We start from the raw sequence: 10,451 nt of genomic DNA on the forward strand, positions 1-10,451 counted from the left end.
TCGGCACAGAGCCCGACACGGGGCTCGAACTCACAGACCGCGAGATCATGACCTGAGCCGAAGTCGGCCGCCCAACCGACTGAGCCACCCAGGCGCCCCAAAACGGGGTTGTTTCAAGCCACCCTGCCTAGGATTATTTACAGTAGCCACAGGAGACCAGCGCGGTGAGGTTCAGGGATCAGCATGGGACGGTGGGAGACGGGGGAGGGAGGGAATGCCCAGGAGGAGTGGATCCCCCTCCCACCGCCTTCTGTCCCCTCCCATTCCCTCCCAAGGCAGAGAATGCAAAGGATCGTGGGAGGAGTGGAGGCCAGTCTCCTCCCCCAGGCCTGCCCTTGCACCCTCTCCTCTCCTGGTGGCTTTTGCCACTGTCCCCTGGACCTGTCACTGTTCTCATCACCCACTCTTTTTTAAAACTGTCTTTTATTGCGGTCAAATTTACATAATCTAAAACGTGCCATTTGGACTATTTTTAAGCACAGCTCAATAAGGACTTTCACACCGTTGTGCAAACATCAGCAACATGCGTCTCCAGGATGTCGGCATCTTCCCAGCGTCAGCAAAGACACAGCAAGTCCCCATTCCCTCTTCCCCCCTGGTGACCGCGAATCCATTGTCTGTGTCTGAACTTGCGCATTGTACACAGTCCGTCCGAGTGGAGTCCTACAACACCTGCCCTTGTGTGTCCGGCTGATCTCACCCCGTGTAGTAGTTTCGTGGTCCAGCCGAGTGGTAGCATGTATCAGACCTCCACTCCTTCCTTGTTCAGGGTGAAGAGTTGTCCATCGTGTGGATGGTCCGCAGTTGTTTCTCCGTTCATCGGCTGGGTTTGGCCGCTGGATCTGAATCTAGCTCTTGGCCGTGGCAAAACTTGCTGCAAGAACATTGGTGCGCAAGCATCTGTCTGGGTTCCTGCTTTCACTTCTTTCCGGCAGAGGCCTAGAAGTTGAATTATTGCCTCGAAGGAATGCTATGTTTAATTTTGTGAGGAGCCACCACACCGTTTTCCACTCGCACCGGCAACGTACTAGATAGAGCCTCTCCATGCCCTCGCCAACGCTTGTTATTTTGTTTGTTTTTTATGCTTATTTATTTATTTAGTTTGAGATGGGGGGGGGGGCCAAGGGAAGAGAGAGGGAGGGAGAGAATCCCAAGCAGAGAAGCTGGATCTCACCACCACAAGATCATGAGCCAATATCAAGAGTTCGACGCTGGGGCGCCTGGGGAGCTCAGTCGGTTAAGTGTCCGTCTTTCGCTCAGGTCATGATCTCCCATTTTGTGAGTTTGAGCCTCATGTTGGGCTCTGTCCTGACAGTGCAGAGCTTGCTTGGGATTCTCGCTCCCTCCCTCTCTCTCTGCCCTTCCCTTGCTCGAACTTCTCTCTTTCAAAATAAATAAATAAGAACTAAAAACAAAAGAGTTGGATGCTCAACAGACTGAGCCACACCCAGGCACCTATTTCTTAGTTTATTTGATTACAGCCATCCTAGTGAGTGTGCACAGCACTGACTCTTTGGTTTTTTTAATGTTTTTTAATTGATTTATTTTGAGAGAGAGAAAGATAGACAGTCGTTGAGGAGAGGGGCAGAGAGAGAGGAAGACAGAGAATCCTAAGCAGGCTCCACACTGCCAACGCAGAGCCTGATGCGGGGCTCGAACTCACAGACTGTGAGATCACGACCTGAGCCGAGATCAAGAGTCGGACGCCCAACTGACTGAGTCACCAGCACTCTTCTGATAGGAAAACATAGCTGAGTGCTTACCGGGGGCCTGTGAGGAGGAAGGGAACCCGCTGAAGAAGAAACATGAGAAGTATGAGGGGGGACGTCTTCACCAGCCACAGAGAGGAGAGGCAAGAGTGGGTAACATCCTTGAGAGTCCCTCGAAGGTGGCCCTTAATCGGTAACGAACACACTGAACAGGAGTGGTCAGCCGAGCGCCCCACCTTTAGTGTTGCCTGGACAGGGGGGCACACACCCTTCATGACCACCTGCAAACCGACGTGAGGAAAGGCCTCTGTGGATCCCCTGGTCTTTATTTTTTTTTTTAACGTTTATTTTATTCTTTAGAGACAGAGCATGAGCGGGGCAGGGACAGGGAGAGAGGGAGACACAGAATCCAAAGCAGGCTCCAGGCTCTGAGCTATCGGCACAGAGCCCGACACGGGGCTTGAACCCATCAACCGTGAGATGGTGACCTGGGCCGAAGTCGGACACTCAACCGACTGAGCCACGCAGGCTGATCCCCCCGCTCTTTATGATGACCTTAGCGGAACAAGAGAACTCAGAGGGACACAGGCGATTTGCTGCTCAGGTGACAACACCGTTTGAGGAACCGTGGTCTCCGAGCGTCACAGTGGGCCTTGAACTGACTGGCAGTATTGTCCCCCCAAACCCGATCAGTGTGTGGCCGGATGTAGAGTGCAGGTGAGGAATCCACAGCTCATTACGCAGCCATTTAAGAAAGCCCCTCTCCGGGCAACACGTTTTCCAAAGGAACGTCCGAGAGGAAAGAGAGGTGTAGATACATCCAAGCACGTCGCGCACGAGACATGACCGCCAATTACGTGCCTCGTGCTCTTTTCTTTCCTTGCCATAACAGACAATTAACTGGAAAGCAATTTTATGTGTTTAAGAGATACAGATCGAGAAAAATCAATAGGACTGGGATGTTTTCACAGTTATCTCTGTTTTAATTGTGGTAAAAAAACAAACCTCATAACATAAAATGTACCATCTTTAAGCGTAGGGTTCAGTAGTGTGAAGGATGTTCACACTGCCGTGAGGCAGGTGCCCAGAAGTGTTTCATCTTGCAAAACCGGCTTGATATGAAGAAGCTACTCCCTCTTCCTCGCTCCCACAGCCCCTGGCAACCACCATTCTACTTGATGCTTTTATGTCTTTGAGTACTTTTTTTTTTAAGTTTATTTGTTTATTTTTGAGAGAGAGACAGAAAGAATGAGCCGGGGAGGGGCAGAGAGACAGAAGAGAATCCCAAGCAGTGTCGGTGCAGAGCCCGGTGTGGGGCCTGAACTCACGATCCGTGAGGTCATGACCTGAGCTGAAGTCAAGAGTCCGACGCTCGGGGCGCCTGGGTGGCCCAGTCGGTTAAGCGTCCGACTTCGGCTCAGGTCATGATCTTGCGGTCCGCGAGTTCAAGCCCCGAGTCAGGTTCTGTGCTGACAGCTCAGAGCCTGGAGCCTGTTTCAGATTCTGTGTCTCCCTCTCTCTGACCCTCTCCCGTTCATGCTCTGTCTCTCTCTGTCTCAAAAATAAATAAACATTAAAAAAATTTTTCACAAAAAAAAAAAAAAGAGTCGGACGCTCAACCCACTGTGCCACCCAGGCGCCCCTCCTTTGAGTACTTTAGATGCCTTACAGACGCAGAGCCTTATAGTAGTGGCCTTTTCGTGACTGCTTATGTCACTTATAATGTTCTCAAGCTTCGTCCACACTGTGATGGTGGAATTTCCTTACATTTTCAGGCTACATGATATTCCATCCTATGTACGGACCGCATTCTGTTCATCCATCGGTAGGCATTTGGGCTGCTTCCACGTTTTCGCTGTTGTGACCAATTCTGCTATGAATGTGGGTGTGTAAATATCTCTTCAAGACCCTACTGTCCAATTCTTTCTAAGTGGGATTGCTGGCCATCATAGAAGTATCTCTTTAGACTGCCAAGTGACAAAATTGGTAGTACAAAGACCAGTTCACAAGTTATATTTGTGCAACAGGGGAGCATATCAGAGGGAAAGTTTCTAGCTCCCTTTACGCCTTGTTTACAGTTTATTATGAGCACTACTTTTTAAACTTGTTATGGAAGAATACATACCGAAAAATACAAAAACGTTAACATGCAGTTCAGTGCATTTTCTTAAACTGAACGCACTCGTGTAACCCACATTCGTGGTAAGAAAGAAGACATTAGGGGCACCTGGGTGGCTTAGCTGGTTAAGCCTCTGACTTCAGCTCAAGTCGTGATCTCACGGTTTGTGAGTTCAAGCTCCACATTAGGCTGTGTGTTGACGGCTCGGAGCCTGGAGCCTGCTTCAGATTCTGTGTTTGCCTGTGACTCTGCCCCTCCTTTGTTTACACTCTGTCTCTCCCTCTCTCTCAAAAATAAATAAACACTAAACAGAATTTTAAAAAGGAAAAAAGGACATTGCCAGACCTAAGTAGCCCCCTTCCCAACCTCCTCAAGAGGAAACCACCTGAGCTGTCAGCCTAAATAGGCATTGTTGATACTCAAAACATCCTAGAGGGAAAAAAAAGAATTAAAAAAGAAAAGAGAAAGAAAGAAGAAGAGGGAAAGAAAGAAAAGAAGGAAGGAAGGAGGGAAGGAAGGAAGGAAAGAAGAAAGAATGAATGGAAGAAAGAAAAGGAGATGGGAAAGGAAGGAAGGAAAGGAAGGAAGGAAGAATGAATGAATGAATGGAGGGAGGGAGGGAGGGAGGGAAAGAAAGGAAAGAAGGAGGAAAGAAGGAAGGAAGGAGGGAAGGAAGGAAAGAAGAAAGGAAGAATGAATGAATGAATGAATGAATGGAGGGAGGGAAAGGAAGGAAGGAATAAGGAAAGAAAGAAGGCTGAGTTTGAAGGCCAGCCTTCCCTTTAGCTGTGTGACATCGGGCAACTGAGTTAACAGTTAGGATCAGCTTTTGATCGCCACAGTGGATGTCCTCCTAATGCCCCACCGCCGCTCAGCTCAGTGCTGTCACGAGGGCCGTGACCTGGTTCCTGGATTTTATCACAACTAAGGGGAAGCAATGATATTCTGGGGATTAGTGTAACGTCAGGCTCTACCCTCTGCTCTTGAGGGTGGAAATTCTAGAAGAGCATATGTCATATCCACTCTGTGAAGCTTCCCGGGGATTTTGCAGGGCAGAAAGGAAGAAGAAGAGCCAGGTTCTCAAGGGCCAGCAGGAAGCCACGTCCAGCGAGCCGAGAAAGCAGGGAGCAGGTGATCCGGTGCCCCTCGAAATGAGCGTGGGCTCCGCCAGCCGGGTGAGATCCCTTGTTGGGCCAGGTGGTTCTGCAATTTTCACATTTATATTTAGCACAACTTCTGAAAGTCTTGTTAAGGGAGGCGTGGAATCGTCCCCAGAGGGGAGTGTGAAACAGAGCAATGTTCTTGCAAAGCTCCATAAATAAGAAGGTAATGGGCCCACCCGATGAGCAGGGGTTGTCCGCACACATTCAGCCTCCCCAGGGGCGGGCTGGAACACTCTAGGCTTCTCATGCTCTCTCTTTCACACTGAGGAGAGCACTTAGCGAAGCCTCCTGTTTGCCTTAAAAGGGAAATTAAGTTCCCCCATGCGTGGCATTGTGTGGGAGATAACATTTCAGTGCATGGTCATATGGCTTACCAGTAACCCTGATATTAACATAAAGAGAAATAAAAATAATATTTCCTCTGGTAACCCAGTGACTTTTGCAGGAAACAGAAAAACCTCATTTTTTAAAAAAATGTTTATTTTTGAGAGACAGCGTGAGCGGGGGAGGGGCAGAGAGAGGTGGGGGACAGAGGATCCCAAGTGAGCTCTGTGCTGACAGCAGACAGCCCAATGCGGGGTTCGAACTCACGAACCATGACATCATGACCTGATGAAGTTGACCCCTAACCAACTGAGCCACCCAGACACCCCAGAAAAACCTCAGTTTCCTCATCTAAAGACAATCTGAGTGAGGCTCCGAGTGGCTAACAGACTTGTCTAAAGTCACCCAGTTGTTAAAGCAGTGTGTGATCTTAAAACGTGGGTCTTGGGGCGCCTGGGTGGCTCAGTCGGTTAAGCGTGCGACTTCAGCCCGGGTCACGATCTCGCGGTCCCTGAGTTCGAGCCCCGCATCGGGCTCTGGGCTGATGGCTCAGAGCCTGGAGCCTACTTCTGATTCTGTGTCCCCCTGTCTCTCTGCCCCTCCCCCGTTCATGCTCTGTCTCTCTCTGTCTCAAAAATAAATAAATGTTAAAAAAAAATAAAAAAAAAAAATGTGGGTCTTGTGTTGCTAAAATTTAAAAGACCAACCAGGGGTGCCTACGTGGTTCAGTCCATTGAGCATCTGACTCTTGATTTCAGCTCAGGTCATGTTCTCACCATTGTGAGACTGAGCCCTGCGTGGGGCTCTGTGCTGACCGCTCAAGAGCCTGGAGCCTGATTCGGATTCTGTGTCTCCCTCTGCCCCTCCCCCACTTGTGCTCTGTCTGTCTCTCTCTGTTTCTCTCAAAAACAAATAAACATTAAAAAACATTTTTTTTTAAATTTTTGACCATGGATAACTTATGAGAATTTCTCATTGTTCTAATTTGTTAATAACATAAATTCCCATCTGTAATGTTTCTCTCTTCTTTGGTATTAAGATAACTAAGTTATTAAACTGCATCAGGAACTGAGCTGGAAATTGACATAAAGGTTATAACTGAACACCCAGTCTCAACACTCGAGACCTACATACGCTTCTAGTAGAAGTAAGAGTTCTCTGCTGTAAAAGAACTATTTCTGTGCGTGTGCTTTCTGATGGCTGTTCTTTACTGTAGTAACACGGAGGTGTGTTTATAATAAATTACGAGCTTTGAGTAGAAGCTTGGAAATAAGACTCAAGACGCATCTGGGTGGCTCAGTCAGTTGAGCGTTCGACTCTTGATTTCGGCTCAGGTCACGGGACCTTAGGTCATGGGACGGAGCCCTATGTCTGACTCTGCACTGAGCATGAGTGTCCTTAAGATTCTCTCTCTCTCTCCCTGTGCCCTTCTCCCCCACTCCCTCATGCTTGCTCTCTCTCTAAAATTAAAAAAAAAAAAAAATGTCAAAAGATGGGAGGCAGATTCTAGTGTGCACTCAGGCACGTAGGTGGGGTTCAGGTCTGATGTGTCAACCAGCGTCCTTACAGGAAACAGATGGCATGCACAAAGGAAGGGTTAAAGAAGAGAGTTCAGTGAAGGGGCCCTGTAGGGAGAGGTGGGTGGGGTCAAGGGAATCCAGGAGGAAGCTGGATGTAAGGGAGCCGGGTGTGGGAAATGGCACTGTTGTCTCTCAGTTGACGGTTCCTCCCAGCCCACATCTTATGCCTCTGCTTGTGGAGCGTACTTCCTGCCCCTTTGGCCTTGGGCTTCATTCACTGACTCGCTCTGGCCAACGGAATGAGAGCAGATGTGGTGAATACCGTACCTACATGGAACTTTAAATGTGCAAAATCTTCTTCCCTTGATTGTGTGTGTGAGCTCTGGATAAGATGAGATGTAACTCCTGTGATTAGGTAACTATGCAGTTGACTCCGAGTCAATCAAAAGGGAGACGTCCTTGGTGGGCCTGACCTGGTCAGGTGATCTTTATAAAAGGGTGAGCCTGACGTAATCAGATGACCTTATAAAAGTGGGGAAACCCTCCTGCTGAACTCAGAGGCAAAGCGAACAGCTGCTTGTGAACTGCCTATGAAAAAGACAATTCTCTAGGAGTTGACAGCCTCGGTCAGGCCCTCAGCTTGACTCCGGGCTGGTGCCTTGCCCAGACTCCTGGCCCACGAAATCATGAGATAATACATGCGTGTTGTTGGAAGCCTCTAAATGTGGAGTTGAGTGGAAAAACAATTCACCAGGGAACATAAATCCTCAGTGTTACACTACTTTATACATTCTTTTTAATGCTAGGATGAAAAGATGCAGCTTCAGTGAAGAGGGAGGGGTAGGTAGGAGACAAATCAGACGGATTCCCTGCAGAAGCCCTTTTACAATCACTTTCTAGCACAATTAGGGGGCTGTTTTTTTTATGAAAAAAATTTTTTTTTGTCTTAGAGAGGGAGAGACAGAGCACAAGTCGGGGAGGGGCAGAGAGAGAAGGAGACACAGAATCGGAAGCAGACTCCAGGCTCTGAGCTGACAGCACAGAGCCCAACGCGGGGCTCGAACTCAGGAACCCTGAGATCATGACCTGAACCGAAGTCGGACGTTTAGCTGGCTGAGCCACCCAAGCGCCCCGGGGGCTGTTATATTCTAACACTGACAACACCCATCCTAAGCCCTTCACTTACCTGAATCTCAACCTCGTGCTTCTAGCCGGTCCCCTGTCCTCCCCAGGAAGGGCAGGGACCCTGGCCAGGACCCAGCCCCAGCCCTGTCTGCAGGCCCCTGGTAGAGCACTCACTCCAGTGTGGGGTTGGCTTACGTGCTCTTGGGCTCCCTGGTCTTTCAGCAGAAATGACGTCTCCAATGCTTCTGGAGTTCCTCAGCACTGTGCCAAATGTGCCCTCACAATCCCCCAAATGTTGGCTAAATGCTTGAGCTATTAATAGCATTCCGAAACTGATTTTCGCAGGGTAGCCGTTCTCAAAGTGTGTTCCTCAGACCAGAGTCAGCATCTCCCGGGAACCTGTAGGACATAAGTCGTGGGTCTCACCTGCTGAGTCACAAACTCAAGGGTTGGGGCCCAGCCATGTGGGGGTGACAAGTTCTCCCCGTGGTTCTCCTTGCTTTCAAGTTGGAGAATCTCCTCCCTGGCCTAAGGGTTCATATTTTCAGGGAATCAGCCCCTTCATCGTTCCCAGAATGGTCCCTTTCTCTCAATGTTTCTGTAGCTGTTTTATTTTGGATTTTGCACAAAAGTCCTCAAAGTCATATCATCAATATCGTGCTCACATTCCTTGTAATCATCTGAGATCCGTATTTCAGTGGAATCATCATACCTTCAATTTGTTGAGAAGTTACTGGGTACCAAGCACTCAGCATAGTGCTGAATGCAGATTATCTTCCTCTCAAACCTGCCCCAGGAGAAGAGGCCAAGGTGACCCCGCTTGTCAGAGGCAGAATCGAGTGCAGCCGTGTGCAGTCACATTGCCACAGCCGGTCGGGCTGGACTCAAAATTCGGAGCCAGGGTGTCCTGCTTTAAAATCACAGCTTGGGCGGCTCAGTTAAGCGTCTGACTTCAGCTCAGGTTGTGATCTCACGGTTCTTGGGTTCAAGCCCCACATCAGGCTCTGTGCTGACAGCTCAGAGCCTGGAGCCTGCTTCTGATTCTGTGTCTCCCTATCTCTGCCCCTCCCCTGCTCGCACTCTGCCTCTCTCTCTCTAGAATACATGAACATTAAAAAAAATTTTAAATAAATTTTAAAAATCACTGCTTGCAACCCCAGACTCAGTAGCCTCAGAATCCTAGACCCCAACTTTTAAAACGCACCAACTGTTTACTGCATCCAAATCGTGTGCCCCAGAAAGCGTCCTGCTGGGGCTAAGGACGAGCATGACCATGGAGGTGGGGACACCACGGTGTGCAGCCAGTCCCTGCCTGTGGTATCGTGGAACGCGCAACGCCTTTGTCCCACCAGCCTCCGTGGGAAGCTCTTTGTTCCGGGAGAAGCCGCACGTGTTCAGGGAACAGAGGACACCGTGACCAGCTTCCTTGGAGGTGTGGATCCGGCCCCTGTGAGAGCCACTCGGCCTTTCTCCTCTGCTCCAGACTGCCTGCTGCAGCCAGCACCCCAGGCTTCAAGCCATCTTGGCCCCCTGCAGCCCCCCAACCCCTTTCCCAGGGGCTTCCCCCTGACCCTTCCCTTCCACCTCTGGCTCCCACCCTCCATCTCCGTCGTGGATGTGGCAGCACGGTTATATTTCAGGGTCCCTAAGCAAAGCCCCACGCAAACACTGGCCGTGCCCCACTCCCACCACCTGGTCCTCTTGGCCATCCGCCGATGGGACTTGTCACCTAGTGCCCGAGCACCATGAAAATTGAGAGTCGGCGGACTGAGTCCCCTGCCCTGATCTTTCTTCCTCCTCTGAGGCTGTCATCTCCGTGATCGACTGATTCCTCCGGGGCCCTTACAGCATTTCCATGTTTGGGTCTCCTAATACAAGAGAGAAGTAGATCTATAAATCATTATCATATTTGTTTGCATCTGTTAGTATGTGAAAATATATATAACACAAAGTTTGCCATTTTAAATCATTTTATTTATTCTTTTTTAGTTTACTTATTTTGAGAGAGAGAGAGAGAGAGACAGAGACAGAGAGAGAATGCTTGGGAGGGGCAGAGAAAAGGAGACAGAGAACCCCAAGCAGGCTCCGCACTGTCAGCCCGATGCGGGACTCAATCTCATAAATGCTGAGATCAAGACCTGAGCTGAAATCAAGAGTCGGATGCTTGGGGTGCCTGAGTGGCTCAGTCGGTTAAGCGTCTGACGTTTGGGTTTAGCTCAGGTCATGGTCTCATGGTTTGTGGGCTCAAGCCCCATGTGCTGACAGGGTGGAGCCTGCTTGGGATTCTCTCTCCCCCTCCTTCTGCCTCTTCCCTGCTCCCTCCCTCTGTCTCTCTCTCAAAAATAAATAAATACACTTAAAAATTAAAAAAAAAAAAAAAAGAGTCGGACACTTAACCCACTGAGCCACTCACATGCCCCAATTTTAACCGTCGTGAAGTGCACACTTTTGTGGTATTAAGTGTATTTATCGCCACTGTATCCCTTCCAGA

The sequence above is a fragment of the Panthera tigris genome, chromosome X, assembly GCF_018350195.1.
Source record: "Panthera tigris isolate Pti1 chromosome X, P.tigris_Pti1_mat1.1, whole genome shotgun sequence".
NCBI lineage: Eukaryota > Metazoa > Chordata > Mammalia > Carnivora > Felidae > Panthera > Panthera tigris.